General features: G+C 39.5%; 1 pseudogene; it reads right to left on the bottom strand.

Moving 5' to 3' along the window:
* Positions 1–21,349, bottom strand: part of LOC101614863 — a 56,543-nt pseudogene that overhangs the window by 12,059 nt on the left and 23,135 nt on the right.

Genomic DNA, 21,349 nt, shown 5'->3' with positions numbered 1-21,349 from the left:
TCTATCTGTCTTTCTCTCCGTGTCTGTCGCTCTCAAATAAATAAATAAAAATTAAAAAAAAAAGAAAATAGCTATCAATAGTAAAACATGTTACTATCATGCCTGGCTAAGTATAGATTAAAAAATTAAGATATTTTATTTATTTGAGAGAGAGAGAGAGAGAGAGAGAGAGAGAGGGAGAGGGAGAGAGAGAGAGAGAGAGAAAGGGAGAGAGAATGGGCATGCCAGGGACTCTAGTCACTGTAAACAAACTCTAGACACATGTGCCACCTTGTGTATCTGGCTATACATGGGAACTAGGGAATCCAACCTGTGTCCTTAGGCTTTACAGGTGTCTTAACCGCTGAACCATCTTTACAGCCTCAAATATAGATACTTTTATATTAGAAAAGAGGTTATTTGATACTAATATGTCCATAATTAAGGAATTATTTAAGTGGAGGAAATGTGACCCCAAAGAAAGAATAAAAAGCAAAGAATATGTAAGTATTCAAGTAAATTTGAATGAATATTGGCTTTATAAAACATATCACTGGACTGGAAAAGATGGCTTAGTGGATAAAATGTTTGCCTGCAAAGCCAAAAGACTCAGGTTCAATTCTCTAGGACCCACATAAGCCAGATGCACAGGAGACGCATGCATCTGGAGTTCGTTTGCAGTGGTTGGAGGCCCTGGTGTTCTCTTAAATAAATAAATAAAAAGTATATAGAAAACATATCATGAATGTTTTTCTAAATTAAAAGAAAACCTTAAAAACATTATATAACTAAAGATATAAGAAGAACATTAATATCGAGGAAAAAAATGGAGTTACAATGTTCGTAGGTCCTTCTGTTATCCAAGAGGAAGTGAATTTGGAGAGGCACAAACCTGCACATCCATATCATTCCATAGAAGGCTCACTAACAGAAGTGAGATTCCAAGTGAGTGGGTTAATAAAATGCAGAGAGTATCATAAAGCAGAAATGGCAGAGAGGATGTCAAGTAGTGAAACAAGTTAGAAGACACTTTATGTATTGAATGAAAAACAATGGAGAAATTGGGACTAATAATTTTGGTTCATAAGAGGAGTGCATTTCTTGAGAATAAACATAGGAGAACTAGAAGTCTATATTTTAAAGAGAAAATAAAATGCTACAGTTTTAAAATCCCAATGTAGAAAAGATCAAAAAGGAATAATATAAGCCAGTGATCATACAGGAAGAACAGACCAGGAATTCGTTATATTACAAGGTAGAGAAATACATAGTTTGATGACATGACTTTTGGAAGAAATTGGAATGATATAATTAATTTGAACTCAATAGCCCTTTGTGTATAATAACCTGTCTTCCTTCTGTGTCTCTCAAATAAAGACATATTACTTACAACTCACTTTAGCACATATGTCATGTACCCTGAAATTAGTGAAAATACCTGGAAACATACTCTTGTGGACTGAGTCCATTTGTTTTCCTTCCTTGCTTCCTTCCTTCCTCCCTCCCTCCCTCCCTGCCTTCTTCCCCCTCCCTCCCTCCCTCCCTCCCTCTCTCGGGGTACGTGTGCAGCAGGGGTGGGTGGGCTCTGTGGTATATGCAGGTGTGTGTGCCAGAGGAGAATGTCCTTTGCAGTTTTCTATCACTGAACCTTGAGGTGCTATGTTTTAGTCAGACTGAATGACCAGCAAGCCCCAGCAATTCTCCTGTCTCTGCTCCCCACAGGACTGGTATTACAGATGTGCATGGCTACACTCAGATGTTTATGTGGGTGTCAGAGAACTTAGGCTCTCCCAAGCCCTCATGCTTGCGGGCTAAACTCTCTTACCTGCTGAGCCATCTCCTCTTATAAGATTAAAAGAATCAAATTCGCATCAAAATAGATTGGTGGGGCTAGAGCGATGGTTTAGCAGTTAAGGCGCTTGCATGTGAAGCCTAAGGAGCCATGTTCAACTCTCCAGATCTCAGGTTAACCAGATGCACAAAGGTGAGGCAAGCGCAAGGTCGCACGTGCCCACTAGATAGCGACAACGTCTGGAGCTCAATTGCACTGGCCAAAGCCCTGGCATGCCAATTCCCTGTCTGTCTGTCTCTCTAAAAAAACAGATTGTGGCTGGGCGTGGTGGCGCACGCCTTTAATCCCAGCACTCGGGAGGCAGAGGTAGGAGGATCGCCATGAGTTCAAGGCCACCCTGAGATGACAGAGTTAATTCCAGGTCAGCCTGGACCAGAGTGAGACCCTACCTCAAAAAAACAAACAAACAAAAAAAAAAAAACCAGATTGTGATGTGAGAGTTTTCATACATACTTCTGAAAGTCTAAATTTCCCTAACAGGTCTAATAATATCCATTATGCTTACCATCAGTTGGTAGGTTTTGTGTTAGTTCTTTAATTTTCTCTTCTGGAAAATTGATTTTCATCTTTCTCAAAACCTTTTCCAAGTTATTGACATCAACTTTCCCACCTAAGAAAAGGATCAGAAACACAAAGGCAAGTTAATGACTTCCCTGAATAAGAAAGCTTCAGTTGATCCCCATGTACTGTGACTATCAGCAAAAAAAGTCAACAACCCAAAATATTCAAGAACATAGGAATGTCAAAAGGGAACTAGATATCGAAACTCCTTGTGTTCTTGAGGAAAGTCCTACCAAGTACAAATTCATATGGTAAACACAAACTAAAAATTTTCTGGTAGGTATGGACTTTAGCTCAGTATATATAGTTCTTGAGCTACTGAAAGTTCTCAAATAATTGCCAATCCTCTGCTTCACATTATTTATGTGGAACCAGATTTAAATTTGCTTTTCAGCTAAATCTGGCAAGAGCCAATCTAAGCATCAAAATTAAACTATTTGGAAAATGCATATAGAGAAGACAGGAGAGACAATTAATATGCGAGATGGTAAGGTCTGCTAGAGAGTAACTATACAGCAATATACCCAGGAGGCAAGAGAATCTAATTTATTTTCTCAGCAAGCTTCTTACCTTGAAAAGATTTCACAGAATCCAGCAATCTATTTTCATATATATTTCCATCATCTGTAAAAAGGACACAATTTATATATATCATAGACAAAGTGACTATAGAGATTCAAAAAGACAGAAGGTATTATTTCATACAGATAATTTTAATGATTTGCCTCAATAAATAACTTTATTTTTCTCTCCTAAGAATTAGAAATGATGGAATGGAATAGAGAAAATTCTTTTTTTTTTTTTTTTTCTTTGAGGTAGGGTCTCACTCTAGCCCAGGCTGGCCTGGAACTCACTATGTAGTCTCAGGGTGGCCTCGAATTTATGGTCATTATCCCACCTCTGCCTTCCGAGTGCTGGGATTAAAGGCATGAGCCACCACACCCAGCTGGAATAGAGAAAATTCTGAGTGTATATCTGGCTGAATGGAAATTGTTATTACATAATCATCTGTGGCAAGCATCATAGGAATATAAACATCTTCTTTCCACTTCTCTTTTCCTTCCTTCCTTCCTTCCTTCCTTCCTTCCTTCCTTCCTTCCTTCCTTCCTTCCTTCCTTCCTTCTTTCCTTCCTTTTATTTTTTTGGTTTTTCGAGGTAGGGTCTTACTCTGGCTCAGGCTGACCTGGAATTAACCATGTAGTCTCAGGGTAGCCTCAAACTCATGGTGATCCTCCTACCTGTGCCTCCCGAGTGCTGGGATTAAAGGTGTGCGCCACCCTGCCTGGCTCTCTTTTTCTTCTTTATCCTTTCCTTTCCTTTCCTTTCTTTCTCTTTTTTTTGTTTTCCATGTAGGGTCTCACTCTAACCCAGGCTGACCTGGTACTCACTTTGCAATCTCAGGCTGGCCTGGAACTCACAGTGATCCTCCTTCCTCTGCCTCCAGAGTGCTGGGATTAAAGGCATGTGCCACCATGCCCAGCTCTTCTACTTTCTTATTTCTTACATGCCCTTGCTTCTTTACTTAGATCTCCAGTTCAAGAGTGAAACCAAACATATTAAAATTTTTTCACACCCAGTGATAGAAATATGTTGCTGGCTCAGAAAGAAATAACCAAATTGTACTAAGGAAAGAATGTGGTCATATGACCATCATCTTTTTTTAAAAAATTATTTATTTATTTGAGAGCGACAGACACAGAGAGAAAGACAGATAGAGGGAGAGAGAGGGAATGGGCGCGCCAGGGCTTCCAGCCTCTGCAAACGAACTCCAGACGCGTGCACCCCCTTGTGCATCTGGCTAACGTGGGACCTGGGGAACCGAGCCTCAAACTGGGGTCCTTAGGCTTCACAGGCAAGCGCTTAACCGCTAAGCCATCTCTCTAGCCCATCTTTTTTTTTTTTTAAACTAAGATACAGATAACTATGCCAGTAGATATACATTAAAAAATTCTTTTTAGAGACTGAGAGTGAGTGAATGAATGACAGAGAGAGATAGAGAGAGAGAGAGAGAATTGGCATGCCAGGGCCTCACCCTCTGCATTTGAATTCTAGATGGTTGTGCCACCTAGTATGCATGTGTGATCTTGTGCATGCATTACCTTTGTACATCTGGCTTATGTGGGATCTAGAGAGAGATTGAACCTGTGTCCTTAGGCTTCTCAGGAAAGTGCCTTAACTGATAAGTAATCTCTTCAGCCTGATATGTGTTTTTTTTTTTTAACTGCCTCAATACACAACTTAGCCTTCCTCAATATCTGATAGTATTTGAAATACTCACCATCAACTGGCAGACTTTTGGTCAGTTCTGAGAGTTCTTTAGGTGTCAATTCTATTCCAATACCTTTCACAATATTGCCCACATCTTTGACATTAATTTTTTGCCCTTAAAAAATAAAAAAAAAGAAGTGGCAGGTATAATTGATAATATTAAGAAAGAGTTAAGTACTCAGAAACATTAGAGAAAATTATGTATGTTTCTACATCACTACCTGGAACTGTCAGGTAAAATCCAAACGCACAGAGAGACTGGTCCAGCATAAAAAACAACAGGAAGAGAATTAGGATGTGTTTCCTTGACTCTAGGGGAAGCAGTTTTGTCATACTTTTTTTCTTGGTATATGCACATGTCTGAGCTCCTTGTCTATACGTGTGGAGGACAGAGGAAGCTGTCACGTGTCCTCCTTTATCACATGTGTGTGCTCACATGTCTGAGCTCCTTGTCTATATGTGTGGAGCACAGAGGAAGATATTACGTGTCCTGATTTATCACATGTGTGTGCTCACATGTCTGAGCTCCTTGTCTATATGTGTGGAGCACAGAGGAAGATATTACGTGTCCTGATTTATCACATGTGTGCTCACATGTCTGAGCTCCTTGTCTATACGTGTGGAGGACAGAGGAAGATATCACGTGTCCTCCTTTATCACAGGTGTGTGCTCACATGTCTGAGCTCCTTGTCTATACGTGTGGAGGACAGAGGAAGCTGTCACGTGTCCTCCTTTATCACATGTGTGCTCACATGTCTGAGCTCCTTGTCTATACGTGTGGAGGACAGAGGAAGCTGTCACGTGTCTCCTTTATCACATGTGTGTGCTCACATATCTGAGCTCCTTGTCTATATGTGTGGAGGACAGAGGAAGATATTACGTGTCCTGATTTATCGCATGTGTGTGCTCACATGTCTGAGCTCCTTGTCTATACGTGTGGAGGACAGAGGAAGCTGTCACGTGTCCTCCTTTATCACATGTATGTGCTCACATGTCTGAGCTCCTTGTCTATACATGTGGAGGACAAAGGAAGCTGTCACGTGTCCTCCTTTATCACATGTGTGGTCACATGTCTGAGCTCCTTGTCTATACATGTGGAGGACAGAGGAAGCTATCACGTGTCCTCCTTTATCACATGCGTGCTCACATGTCTGAGCTCCTTGTCTATATGTGTGGAGGACAGAGGAAGCTGTCACGTGTCCTCCTTTATCACATGTGTGCTCACATGTCTGAGCTCCTTGTCTATACGTGTGGAGGACAGAGGAAGCTGTCACGTGTCCTCCTTTATCACATGTATGTGCTCACATGTCTGAGCTCCTTGTCTATACATGTGGAGGACAGAGGAAGCTGTCACGTGTCCTCCTTTATCACATGTATGTGCTCACATGTCTGAGCTCCTTGTCTATACGTGTGGAGGACAGAGGAAGCTGTCATGTGTCCTCCTTTATCACATGTGTGTGCTCACATGTCTGAGCTCCTTGTCTATATGTGTGGAGGACAGAGGAAGATATTACGTGTCCTGATTTATCACATGTGTGTGCTCACATGTCTGAGCTCCTTGTTTATATGTGTGGAGCACAGAGGAAGATATCACGTGTCCTCCTTTATCACATGTGTGTGCTCACATGTCTGAGCTCCTTCTCTATACGTGTGGAGGACAGAGTAAGATATCATGTGTCCTCCTTTATTGCTCCTCTACCTTATTTCCAAACTTGGAACTCTTTATTTTTCACTTACACTGGCTGATCAGTAAGCCCCAGTAATTCCTTTGTCTCCACCTCCCCTAGTGCTGAGTTTACCAGCATGTAGAGTCATGCCTGGCTTTTATGTGGGTTTTGGGGATTGAACTCAGGTCCCCCTGTTTGCACAGCAAGAGTTCTCACCCACTGAGCTGTCTCCCAGCCCCTTATTATAATTATTTTTACTGCACTATTTTATGTATTTATTTGCAAGGGGAGAGAGAGAGAGAAAGAGAATGATAATAAACACACCAGGGCCTGGTGCCACTGCAAACGTACTCCAGACACACGCACCACTTTGTGCATCTGGCTTTATGTGGGTACTGGGGGAATCACACCCAGACCTTCAAGCTTTGCAAGTAAGTACCTTTACCTCTAAGCCATTTCTCCAGACTCATGTTATACTTTACAAATATTTTATTTCTTATTTATTTGCAAGCAGAGAGAGATAAAGAGAGAGGCAGAAGGAAGAGAGAATGAGAGAGAGAGGGAGAGAGAGAGAGAGAAAGAGAGAGTATGAATGAATGAATCAGCTGTGCCAGGGCCTCTTTTCACAGCAAACAAACTCCATACACATGTGCCTTTTTGTGTACCTGGCTTTACATGGGTACTAGGGATTTGTATCTGGGTCATCAGGCTTTGCAAGCAAGTAAATACCTTTAACCACTGAATAATCTCTCCAGCCCCCTTATTATACTTAAAAAATTTTATTTTGTTTATTTTTATTTATTTATCTGAGAGCAACAGAGAGAGAGAGAGAAAGAGGCAGATAGAGAGAGAATGGGCATGCCAGGGCCTCTAGCCACTGCAGATGAACTCCATATGCATGGGCCCCCTTGTGCATCTGGCTTACTTGGGTCCTGGAGAATCGAGCCTCGAACCAGGGTCCTTAGGTTTCACAGGCAAGTGCTTAACATTAAGCCATCTCTCCAGCCCCTTATTATACTTTTATAAGCACTTTTATAAAGCACAGTTCTCAACAAATTGGTGACTTAGGTAACTTCTGGAAAACTAGATTATAAAGGTTAGTCTAATTGTGCTCTCTATTTTCTCCAAATTTTTAAGTGATGTGATAATCTTTACTTCAAGAATTGTTGTGGTGATTTGAGTCAGGAATGAATGGATTTTCCTGTAGAGGGTCAGAGAGTAAATATTTTAGGCTTTGCAGGCTGTATGGCTTATGTTGAAATGAATCACCTCTGCTACTGTTGCACCACTATCGATAGACAAACGAAGAACATGTTGTTACCTTTTGAGTATTATCAATAAGCCTATTGTGCATATCTACTTAACATTGCAGGTAGACAGCCTAGTATGATTGTATGTGTACATTTGTACACTTTCAGTAGATAATGTCAATTTTTCCCCCCAAAGTGTTTGTACTAGGGGCTGGAGAGATGGCTTAGCAGTTAAGCACTTGCCTGTGAAGTCTAAGGACCCTGGTTCAAGGCTCGATTCCCCAGGACCCACGTTAGCCAGATGCACAAGGTGGCACATGCATCTGGAGTTTGTTTGCAGTGGCTGAAGGCCCTGGCGTGCCCATTCTCTCTCTATATCTGCCTCTTTCTCTGTCTGTTGCTCTCAACTAAATAAATAAAAATAAAAGTAAACATCAACAAAGGGTTTGTACTACTTTATACTCTTACCTGCGGCATATGAAAGAGATATGAGGAGAGATAGATTGCAATACAATTATGGCACTTCAAAGAGTTCATCTAAACAGAACATCATTAAGATAACACTGGATTTAAACTCCAATTGAGACTAAATAGACCCAACACACATGTACAGAACATTTTACCTAATTGCAAGAATGTACATTTTTTCCTAGTGTCTCAGGAACATTATCTAGTGTAGATCATATGTTAGGCCACAAAAAACAGTCTTAACAGATCCAAGAAAACTGAAACCTTACTGAGTATCTCTTTCCAAACACAATGCGATGCGATGGAGAACTATAATAACAGTCATCCTGGCAAATTCACATGTAGATGCCTATTAGGCAGCCTACGCTTTTTCAATGGATGCATTAGTGAAGAAATTCAAAGGAACATTAAAATTATGTTGTAGTGAAAAGAAATAAATAGTACCAATAAACAATAAAGATTTTAAATGACATAGTTATCTTAAAAGCAAGTTAAGAGACACAATTATCCTTAAAAGAAAGTTAGAGATGAGTACACATTATATAAGATTACTTATGCTAGTATTTTTATAGTCCAATCAAGCAAAATTCAAGGCTATGTTACTATACAAACAAGACTGCCCTTATTTTTTCAATGGAAGATTAGCAATTTAAAATGATGAAGTGTTATCTCAAAGAGTGGGGTATAGGGGCTGGAGAGATGGCTCAGGGGTTAAAGTGCTTGCTTGCAAAGTCTGAAAGCCTGGGTTCAATTCCTCAGTACCCACATCAAACCAGATGCATAAAGTGGCACATGCATATGGAATTTGTTTTCAATAGCCAGAGACCCTGGTGTGCCCACAGTTTCTTTCTCTGTCTCTCTCTCTCTCCCTCCCCCTCTCTCCTTGCAGATAAGTGAAAAAATAAAAAAAGACTGGGGAGTAGAAACTGGGGGATCAGTCCATTCGTTCCTGCAATGATATTGGAACTACCCTATTTTTTGATCGGTAGATACATGAGGTTTATTATTTACAAGCCTACTATGCTCATGGATTTACATATTAATAGAGGATGAGAAGATATCAGTAAAGAATTAAGGTTTAAACTTCACACAACTCTGGACTTGCCTCTGACTGCTTTCACAGCATCCATCAGTTTTTTCAGAGGAACATGTTTATTAGCTGTAATACAAAACATAAACAATTTGGACAATGACAGGGAACTAAGAACATTATTAACTAAAGTTCAATGAAAATCTGTGAATTTTACTAAGTTAATTGTGTTCACTTTATATTTATATTTCTTGATCTGAATGCTTAGTAGCCTCGTTAGTACGATGGACCACCGACTGCAGCTCACGTCTCTTGAACTTAGTGCTTGACCCTGACAAGTGTACCAGTCGACGGTTCCTGGGTCTTTTGGTTCTGTATAAGCATGGAGAAGAGGCCATTCATGAAGATAGTGTATGTGTCTCACTGCTAACACACATACTGAGGCAGATGCTTCATATATTTCATCTGTTCCCAATCTGTTTGACTATAATGGTTCCTACTTCTGTATCTGTGTCAAAATGCCGAGACAGGTGATTGTTAGAAACCTCTGGAGATATAAGTAATACTGTTCCCTCCCCTATTGCCGGTGTTTCTCTTTATTATTGCTGGCTGCTTGGTTGTCTCCTCGCTCTCACTCAGAGTCTTCTTGCTAGGCCCTGTCCGGGGACTGGCTGTGAACGTGCCCTGAGCGCTACTCAACGGTCGAGCAGCTCGATAACTTCAGATGAATAAATACGACAAAAGACAGGATTTCTTATTTCCAGGCCAAGTTTTTTTTTTTTTTTTTCCATGAAATGTCTAAATTTCAGATCAAAAACTTTCAGATGCTTCAGAGATGGCTCAGCGGTTAAAGGTGTTGGCCTGGAAAGCCTGCTAGCCCGAGTTCAGTTCCTCAGTACCCACATAAAACCACAAGCACCAAGTGGCACGTGTACTTAAGGAGTTCCCTCGCAGTGGCAACAGGACCTAGCATGTGCCCTTGCTCTCTCTGTCTCTGGTTGTGAATAAATAAAAATATTTTTTAAAATTTGTAGGTTTTTTTTTTTTTTGAGACAGTGTCTCATGTACCTCAGGCTGGTCTGGAACTCACTGTGCAGCCCAGGCTGGACTTGAATTTGCAACAATCCTCCTACCTCGGCCTCCAAGTGCTGCAGCTACAGCATGTTTCACTATGCATGGCCTCATGTTAGAAATTCTTACATATAATTCCAAGATTTTACATTTTCCCCTAAAATGCACAATAGGTATTTTCAATGCTTACCACCAAAAGTCTGCTTCTGTATGATCCTTTTAATGTCCTTATTTTTGAGCATGAACCCCAGGATCTTCAGAATTGCCTTCAATTTACTGACATTAATCTTTCCTCCTTAAGAAAGACACAGAAATGTGACAAAAACCCAATAAAGACACATTGTGAAAAATGCTTTTCATAATAAGTTAAATACACTTTCAATAAGTCTTGCTGCTCCTGAGAGTTAGCTGGAATATTATTGGATAGTGGCTTAGTAACAAAATTTCATGTTCCTTTGAAATATTCATAACTGTTATGTCACTACTTCTATGTTTTATAAAAAAAGTTTATGCCAAGCCAGGAGTGGTAGCAAATGCCTTTAATCACAGCACAAGGCAGGCAGAGGTAGGAGGATCGCTGTGAGTTCAAGGCCACTCTGAGACTACATAGTGAATTCCAGGTCAGCCTGGGCTAGAGCGAGATCCTACCTCAAAAAACCAAAAAAAAAAAAAAAAAAAAAAAAAGTTTATGCCAAAGGGGGAGGGGCTAATGTTATTACAGTTTTATCTGTAACAAGTAAAATCAAAGCAAAAACAAATGCCCTCAAGCAGTTAAACATCTACTGAAGGTATTATTTAGTAAATCTATTACAGAAGATTGTTATTATAAAACAAAAACTGCTTTTAATTGGGTAATTACATTGTATCACTTAATTTAGATAAGTTAAAATCAATTGCCTGGAAAAGCAGTTGTGAAATGAACACTAAATGATTCCTGTGATTCTCTCTGTCATTTCATAGTCAGCAACCACATAAGTGCAGTGAATCTCAGACAGAAAATTCAGTTTATTTCTTTGTCAGATGGACTCATGCTTCTTATGCATATCATATCATGAGTTTCTCAGCTCAATGTGATTCTAGCATTAAACATCATTTTTTTTGGTAACATGATTCATATTCAAGTCAATTACTTCATCTAACTGCTCAACTGTAGGCATACAAATTTATCCCAACACTGGAGAAAGTGACTACATTAGATTTATCAAGACTAGTAGGTTGGTAACTTTACACAGACTTCCAGTGGAATCTCATAGCAATTCTGACTGATTCAGACTTAAATTTTTTTTAAAAATTTTTATTTATTTATTTATTTGACAGAGAAAGAGGGAGAGAGAGAGAGAGAGAGAGGGGGAGAGAGAGAGAGAATGGATGCACCAGGGCCTCTAGCCACTGTAAACAAACTCCAGATGCATGCGTCACCTTGTGCATCTGGCTTATGTGGGTCCTGGGGAATTGAACCTAGGTCCTTTGGCTTTTCAGGCAAATGCCTTAGCTACTAAGCCATGCCTCCAGCCCCAGATTTCTTTTTTCTTTTTTCTTCTTTCTTTCTTTTTTTTTTTTTTTTTTGCCTGTGTGTGATGTGTGTGCATGTGTGTGTGCGCCCATGTGCATGTGGCTGTGCATGGAGGCAAGAGGTTGACATCGGGTATTTTCCTCAATCACTCTCCACCTTATTTACTGAAGCAGGGTCTCTCATTTGAATTCAGAGCTCTCTGATTTGGCTATTCTAGGTATCCAGCTTGCCCTGGGCCCCCCTGTCTCTGCCCTTCATGCTCTACGATGACAGGTGAGCTGTCATACTTGTTAGACATTTTTGGGGGTATCGAGGTATCTAACTCTGGTCTTCATGCTCACATGGCAAGCACTTTATTGCCTGAGTCTCAGACACAGTCCTATAGCACATGTCTGAGAATTTAATTATACAGAGCTTTGAGATGTTGAGTAGTTAAGGTTACTTGACTGGACTGTGGGTGCTTTTTAAAAGGACTTTATTTATTTGAGAGATTGTGTGTGTGTGTGTGTGTGTGTGTGTGTGTGTGTGTGTGTGTGTGTGTGAAAGAGAGAGAGAGAGAGAGAGAGGGAGGGAGGGAGGGAGGGAGAGGGAGGGAGGGAGGGGAAGAGAGAGAGAAAATGGCAAACCAGGACCTCTAGCTACTGTAAATGAACTCCAGATGTAGGTGCTACCTTTTGCACCTGGCTTCACATGGGTACTGGAGAATGAAACCCAGGTCATTAAGTTTTTCAGATAAGTGCCTTAACTGCTGAGCCATCTCTTCAGCCTCCTCCAAATGACCATTTTATTAAACTGGCATAAGGCATCTTTTCCACTGAGAAACATAAAACTAATAATTATCAGCTGAGCATTATGAAGATTATTTTTCAGCATTGTGATGGTCAAAGCTTTAGATAATTCAATCTGAGAATACACAGAAAGGCAACTGATCCCAGTTCTCATCAAACACACACAGCATATACATATACAAAGACCCCAATATCAACATGTCACCGAGATTGAGAATTCCAATTCACTCATGTGTACTGCTTTGTCATAAGTTACTACCCACCTTTGAGGGACTTCAAACCTGCTAGCACTCTATTTCGATAAACTTTCTTATCATCTGTAAGAAAAGGAGTAGTTTAGTATGGAATGTCTCTCAGAGAGAATGTAGAGGTAAGGCTCTCCTTTCTGAAGTGACTGATCTTAGGAAGTGGAAACTCTTAATTTCCCTTATGGATCAGGACGGGCGTCTTGCTCTGGTACCATTAGCTTTGTGGCCTTAAGCAGCTCTGTCCCTGTTTCCTCCATTGTGAAATGGGGGTAATGGATCATCAGTATAAACAGTAAGATGGCAGAATGGCTCTTAACAGCATGCAAACTAAAAATAAAGTAAGGTACACAGCATTAATAGTTCCACTAACTCATCAAGCCCAAGACAAATGTTGGTTTATATGCTAAAGAGCTGCAACCTACGTACTCATGTTTCCCTCCCCTCCGTCCCCTTCACCTCCCACCCTTCCCTTCCCCTCCCCTCCCCTCCCCTCCCCTCCCCTCCCCTCCCCTCCCCTCCCCTCCCCTCCCCTCCCCTTCTCTCCCCTTCCCTTCCCTTCCCTTCCCTTCCCTTCCCTTCCCTTCCCTTCCCTCCCCTTCCCTCCCCTCCCCTCCCCTCCCCTCCCCTCCCCTCCCCTCCCCTCCCCTCCCCTCCCCTTCCCTTCTCTTCCCTCCAACCATAAAACTAAATGTCCTTCAAAGGGGAAAGTGGGGGGGGGAGTGGGGGGGGAGGGTATTACCATGGGACATTTTTTATAATCATGGAAACTGTTAATAAAAATTATGAAAAGATAAAAAAAAAAACCCTAAATATCCTAGAGGTCACAGTTTACATGTACTACAGCTCACCGTCCACTGGTAATGATTCCAGCAGTTCCAAATATTCCTTATCATTGATTTCTATTCCCACTTTTCCAAGAACATTTTTCAGGTCATTTGTGTTAATCTTTTCTCCTTTTGAGAAGACAGAATGTTTACAGATGAAAATTTTAGGAATTAACTGAAGTTTTAAAAAGAGGTTTGTGAGAATATGTTACTAACCAATATGAACCATGATGGTATATTTTAAAATATAGCAGCTATATGGCCTCACTCTCAATTTGGGGTTAAAGATAAAAGACAAAAATGGGACATGGGGACAGATGCACAAGGTGGTGCATACATCTGGGGTTTGCTTGCAGTGGCTGAAGGCCCTGGCATGCCCATTCTCTTTCTCTATCCACTTCTCTCTAAAAATAAAATAAATAAAAATAAAAAATGGGACACGTAAGTACATTGTTCTGGTAGAAGTCCAAGCAAACCTACCTGCTCCCATAATATAATAACAAAGATTTTCTTGGTGGTGAGGGTAAGTGCAGCATGCAGCATAGGATACAAATTATATAATGAGCTACAGGTAGAAAAATTCTGGCAATTATTATACTGACTTATAAAACTGATCCTCCATGCAGGGTGTGGTGCTGCATGCCTTTAAGGAGGAGCACTATGAGTTCAAGGCCAGCCTAAGACTAATTTGAGGTCAACCTAGGCTATACGAGACCCTACCTCCAAAAAACCAAAACCCAAACAAAACCCCCAATTATGCACAACATATTATCTTCAGCCTCCCAAAAATTTACTGACTTATTAATGTGCTTACCTGAAATTTAGCTATTTAAGTGTAGGCAACAAATATTTACAAGTGAAAAAATACACATCATGGGCTGGAGAGATGGCTTAGTGGTTAAGGTGCTTCCCTGAGAACCCTAAGGATCCAGGTTCGGTTTTCAGGACCCATGTAAGACAGATATGCACAAGGTGATGCATGTGTCTAGAGTTTTTTTTTCAGTGGCTAATATGGCCTGGCACATCCATTCTCTTGCTCCCTCCCTCTCTCTGACTCTTTCTCTCTCTCAAATAAGTAAATAAAAATAAAAAAAACTAAAGTACACAGGACATGTATAAAGAGTATGTCCTATATTTTATTTTTAACCTACAAATGATCCAAGATCAAATAAATTTTATCAGATGAATATTTTATATTAACTGGATAGATGGTTGAATAAATATTAACATATAGAGAAAATAGCATCTAAAATAAATTTTATCATTAAACCTCAGGGTATCAGTGTTGTAAAAACTTACCTGTGAAACCATTTATTCTCTGCAGGACATTTTTCAGATCCACCTTTCCCTCCTCTGTAAGAAAGAGTGGTCACAGATCAACAGTGAAGCTATTCTACTTTCTCCACTTGCCCCCAACTAGTATGTTTATGTCATCTTAATTTTAGCTCTAGATTATTACATTTTCCATAATAAATACTAAATAAATATGATATTTTTACTTCAACTTTGTTTCATGTCCTACCACTTCCTTCTGCATTCAGTTTTCTTTCTTTTATTTGCATATGTGTGTGTATATGTATATGTATATGTATGTGTGTGTGTGTGTGTGTGTGTGTGTGTGTGTGTATACGTGTATGCATGTGTGTGCGCTTATTAGGGGCTCTTGGCACTGCAAATAAATGCCAGACACATATGCCACTTGGTACATATGGCTTTATATGAGTACTGGGGAACTGAATTCAAGCTGGCAGGCTTTGCAAGCAAAATCTTTAGGCAATGAGCCATCTCCTCAGCCTGAACTTTTACTTTTTTTTTGTTTTTTTGAGGTAGGGTCTCGCCCTAGCCCAGGCTGACCTGGAATTCACTATGTAGTCTCAGGCTGGCCTCAAACTCATGGCGATCCTCCTACCTCTGCCTCCCGAGTGCTGGGATTAAAGGCATGTGCCACCATGCTTGGCTTGATCATTTTTTTAAGCTATTAGAAGAAAGAAAAACTGGATAAAAATAACTGATTTATATTTAGTTGGAGTCCCATGCACAAGTTTGGATAGTATTAATATGACATTTCCTGGAAGGTTTGGAAAAAGTTACTCTTCAAACCGTGTGGTGGGAGCTGGGCATAGTGGCGTGCATCTTTAATCCCAGCACTCGGGAGGCAGAGGCAGGAGGATCGCTGCGAGTTTTGAGGCCAACCTGAGACTACATAGTGAATTCCAGGTCAGCCTGGGCTAGGGCGAGACCCTACCTCAGAAAACAAAACAAAATAAAACAGAAAAACCCATCTGGTGGGAGCCAGGTAAAGTGGCCCACACATTTAACTTCAGAAGTAGGAGAATCGTTATGAGTTTGAGGCCAGCCTGGAACTACAGAGTAAGTTCCACTTCAGCCTGGGCTAGAGTGAGATCCTACCTCAAAATACCCTACTGATCTATAGATGCTCTCAAACCTAAACTGTCCTTAAAAGAATACATTTTAATCAGCGAAGCTTACCATCAACTGGTAGATTTTGTGAAAAATCTTCAAATTCTTTATTTGACAGGTCAACCTTCATAGTTTTCAGAAATGGGTCCAGGTTATTTATATCAACTTTTCCATCTAGAGAGAGAGAGAGAGAGAGAGGGAGGGAGAGAGAGAGAGGGAATGATTAAAAAGCTACCAAATATGGCATGGTGGCCTATGCCTTTAACCCCAGCACTCGGGACGCAGAGATAGGAGGATTGCATGAGTTTGAGGCCATGCTGAGACTACATAGTGACTTCCAGGCCAGCCTGGGGATAGAGTGAGACCCTACCTCGAAAAAAAAAAAAAAAAGCTACCAAAATATAAAGACACATTATTATTCTAGTTGTGCCATGAGTATCATTTTAATTGTGAAGATATAAGATCTAGGAGAACTGACATTAAAACTAGATGTAGAATCTCATGATATGACTCTGTTTTTCTTTTTCTTTTTTTTTTTAAATTTTTTTTTAAATTTTTTATTTATTTATTTGAGAGCGACAGACACAGAGAGAAAGACAGATAGAGGGAGAGAGAGAGAATGGGCGCGCCAGGGCTTCCAGCCTCTGCAAACGAACTCCAGACGCGTGCGCCCCTTGTGCATCTGGCTAACGTGGGACCTGGGGAACCGAGCCTCAAACCGAGGTTCTTAGGCTTCACAGGCAAGCGCTTAACCACTAAGCCATCTCTCCAGCCCTTTTTTTTTTTAAATTTTTTTTAAAATTATTTATTTATTTATTTGAGAGCGACAGGCACAGAGAGAAAGACAGATAGAGGGAGAGAGAGAATGATGACTCTGTTTTTCTTTATGTCAACATATTCTATGCATTCTAAATGATTCTGTGTAAGTTTCCAGGGAACTGTGACATAATAAACAAACATTTACATAAATGTTGGAAAATGCCTTTATGATTTTTCCAGTTTAATGAAAGTGAATCCACACATAAGTGAAAAGTAGAACAATTTATGTTTTCTTATTATACTTTGCACTCACTTTTAAGAGACTTTATACCATCCATCAATCTTTTTGCAAATACCTTTCCTGTAGCTGTAAGAAAAGATGTAATTCAAGTGAGAGAACAAGAACTGGGAAGATTTACCTAAACAGCAACAAAAACTTTAAATCTTCTATTCCTGTTACTTCAAAAAGATAAATCTTTTATGATTCCCTCCAAAATTTACCAAATTTTCTCAATTCACAATGAAATTTGTTTGGAAAAGGAATTTAATGAAGTATTCCATTCTTGCACAAAAGGCAATGATCATTGATTAGGACTCTGAAATGTATATCTCATTTGATTTTTAACTCTAGTACCCTTTATTTTTCCCTTTTTACCCCTTTGACTATCAGGCTTGTTAATGCAAGGACCCATGCCTTACAGAGAGGAATGAGTAAAAATGTTTTATCATATTAAAAATTAAATTGTACAGGTTTTCTTCGGGAATTCCAGACATTGTAAAAATGACTTAGCTGGGTGGGGTAGCGCATAGCTTTACTTTCAGAATGCAGGAGGCTGAGGTAGGAGGATATCACAGTGAATTCAAGGCCAGACTAAGGATACAGAATGAATTCCTTGGCTAGAGTAAAGATCCTATCTCAAAAAAAGCACCAAGAATATTTTAAAAACCTGGTAACAATTTGGTAAAATTGTAAAGAAAAATCTCACAATCAAGTAGTCATAAATTCTTCAAAGGACACACATGCACATAATACTTACCATCAAATGGCAGAGTTTTTAACAAATTAAAATATTCTTTATCTGTAAGCTCAATTTTCATGTCTTTCAGAGTTTTTTCTAGGTCACTGGCATCTATTTGTTCTCCTAGAAAAAGGACAAATGGTATCAAAAAGGGAATTTGAGAGGGATAAAAATAGTAATTTTGGACACTTATTGTATGAAAGTTACAAAGTTTATAATAATGTTAAATTAATAATTAGGAAAAAAATAAAAGAAATAATATTTTGTTGTTTTTCACAAAATAAAATTCAAATATTTCTCCCAGTATTTTAGAAATGATCATTTGGAGCTGTGTTATTATGAGGCACATAGATTACATATCCCATACTAAGTAGCTAATTGTTATGTAATACAATGCACATAGAAATGCACATAGTATGGCTGGAGAGATGGCTTAGCAGTTAAGATGTCTGCCTGCAAAGCCAAGGACCAGGTTTGATTCTCAGAACCCATGTAAGCCAGATGCGCAAGATGATGCATGCATCTGGAGTTTGCAGTGGCTAGAGGTCCTGGCATACTCATTCTCTTTTTCTCTCTATCTTTTTCCTTCTCTCTCTCAAATGAATAGAGACTTAAAAGTTTAAAAAATGCACATAGTAAATGCCTGTTCTCTCTCTCTGTATCTGCCCCTCTCTCTGTCTCTCTCTCAAATAAATAAATAATTTTTTTAAAAAAGTATGTACTTAGAGACTGGGGAGTTAACTAAAAATGCAAACCAATTATCACTAATATGCAGGTACTTATCTGCCTTCATGGCTTTTTCTTCATCATGGGCTCATTCATGCTTGTGCTAATTCTCGGATTTATCTTAGTTACTGACAATTTTTTTTTTCACTTAGAAGAAGTTGCTATCTTAGGACACCTTTTAGATGTGCAAATTAAAAATCATATATATTGCTATGGCTAAGCCTTCCAGTACTATATTAAATAAAAGTGGAGGCAGTGGACACTCTTGTCTTGTTCCTGATTTTAGTGGAAAAGCTTCAAGTTTATCTCCACTTAGTAATATGTTGGCTGTAGGCTTGTCATACATAGCTTTCATCATGTTGAGATATGTTCCTTCTATTCCCAGTCTCTGTAGGACTTTTATCATGAAGTGATAATAGATTTTGTCAAATGCTTTTTCTGCATCTAATGAGATGATCATGTGATTTTTGTCCTTCAGTCCATTCATATAATGTATTACATTTATCAATTCAAGTATGTTGAACCATCCCTGCATCTCTGGGATAAAGCCTACTTGGTTAGGGTGAATGATCTTTCTGATATGTTCTTGTATTCTGTTTGCCAATATTTTGTTGAGAATTTTTGCATCTATGTTCATGAGGGAGATTGGTCTGTAACTTTCTTTTTTTGCTCTATCTTTGCCTGGTTTTGGTATCAGGGTGATTCTGGCTTCGTAGAAGGAGTTTGGTAGGATTCCTTCTTTTCCTATTTTATGGAAAAGTTTAAGAAGCATTGATGTTAGTTCTTCCATGAAGGTCTGGTGAATTCATCTGGGCCTGGACTTTTTTTTTTTTTTTGGTTTTTCGAGGTAATTTCTCACTCTAGCCCAGGCTGACCTGGGATTCACTATGGAGTCTCAGGGTGGTCACAGCGATCCTCCTACCTCTGCCTCCCGAGTACTGGGATTAAAGGCGTGTGCCACCATGCCCGGCTTTGGACTTTTTTTACTTGGGAGATTTTTGATAACTGCTTGTATCTCCACACTTGTTATAAGTACATAAAAGGGATATCAGTTGGAAAGGAAGAGGTCAAGTTATCATTATTTGCAGATGGCATGATTCTGTACATAAAGGACCGTAAAGATTCTATGAGCAAACTGTTAGAGCTGATAAACACCTATAGCCATGTAGCAGTATACAAAATAAATACACAGAATTCAGTAGTCTTCCTATATACTAACAATAAACACACAGAGGATGGAATCAGAGAAGCACTCCCATTCACAAGTGCATCAAAAAAAAGTACGTTGGAATAAACCTAACTAAGGAAGTGAAGGATCTCTACAATGCAAACTTTAAAACACTCAAGCAAGAAATTGCAGAAGACACTAGGAAATGGAAATACATCTCTTGTTCTTGGATCAGAAGAATCAATATTGTGAAAATGGCAAATATACCAAAAGCAATCTACACATTTAATGCAATCCCCATCAAAATTCCAATGGCGTTCTCTATGGAAACAGAAACAACAATCCAAAAATTTATTTGGAAGCCCCCCAAAATCTAGAATATCTAAAACAATTTTGAGCAACAAAAACAAGGCTGGTGGTATCACCATACCTGATTTTAACCCATACCACAGAGCCATGGTAACAAAAACAGCATGGTACTGGCACAAAGACAGATTATGTAGATCAGTGGAACAGAATAGAGGACCCAGATGTAAGCCTGGGTAGCTAGAGCCACTTGATATTTGCCAAAAATACTCATTGGAGAAAAGACAGCCTCTTCAGCAAATGGTGCTGGGAAAACTGGATATGTATCTGTAGAAGGATGAAAATAGATCCTTATCTCTCTCCATGCACAAAAATTAAATCCAATGGATCAAAGACCTTAATATCAGACCTGAAACTCTAAAACTACTAGAGGAAAAAGTAGAGGAAATCCTTCAACATATTGGTCTTGGCAAAGACTTTCTGAATACAACCCCAATTGCTCAGGCAGTGAAGCCACAGATTAACAGCTGGGACTTCATGAAATTACAAAGTTTATGTATGGCAAAGGACACTGTGAATAGAGCAAAGAGGCAATCTACAGAATGGGAGAAAATCTTTGCCAGCTATATATCTGATAGAGGATTAATATCTAGGATATACAAAGAACTCAAAAAATTAAATAATAAGAAATCAAACAACCCAATTCAAAGATGGGCTATAGAACTAAATACGTAGTTCTCAAAAGAAGAAACACAGATGGCATATAAACATCTAAAAAAATTTTTCTACATCCCTAGTCATCAGGGAAATGCAGATTAAAACCATGTTGAGATTCCATCTCACTCCTGTCAGATTGGCTACCATTATGAAGACAAATGAACATAACTGCTAGCAAAAATGTGGAAAAAGAGGAACCCTTCTACACCGTTGGTGGGAATGCAATCTGGTCCAGCCATTATGGAAATCAGTGTGGAGATTCCTGAGTCAGCTAAAAATAGATCTACCATATGACCCAGCTATAGCACTCCTAGGCATATATTCTAAGGACACATCTCACTATCTTAGAGACACTTGCTCAACCATGTTTATTGCCACTCTATTCACAATAGCTAGGAAATGGAACCAGTCTAGATGTCCCTCAACTGATGAGTGGATAATGAAGATGTGGCACATTTATACAATGGAGTTCTACTCAGTGGCAAAGAAAAATGAGGTTATGAAATTTGCAGGAAAATGGATGGATCTGAAAAGGATTATACTAAGTGAGGTAACCCAGGCCCAGAAAACCAAATGTCCCCATGTTCTCTCTCACATGTGGATCCTAGCTACAAATAAGTAGAAAGAAAACTCAGTAGCATAGGCCAGTAAGCTAGAAAGGAGACATAAAAGGAATAAAAAGGGAGGGAGGGGGGAACTAACAGGAAGATATTG

The sequence above is a fragment of the Jaculus jaculus genome, chromosome 9, assembly GCF_020740685.1.
Source record: "Jaculus jaculus isolate mJacJac1 chromosome 9, mJacJac1.mat.Y.cur, whole genome shotgun sequence".
NCBI lineage: Eukaryota > Metazoa > Chordata > Mammalia > Rodentia > Dipodidae > Jaculus > Jaculus jaculus.
This window is presented reverse-complemented; position numbering and strand designations above follow the sequence as displayed.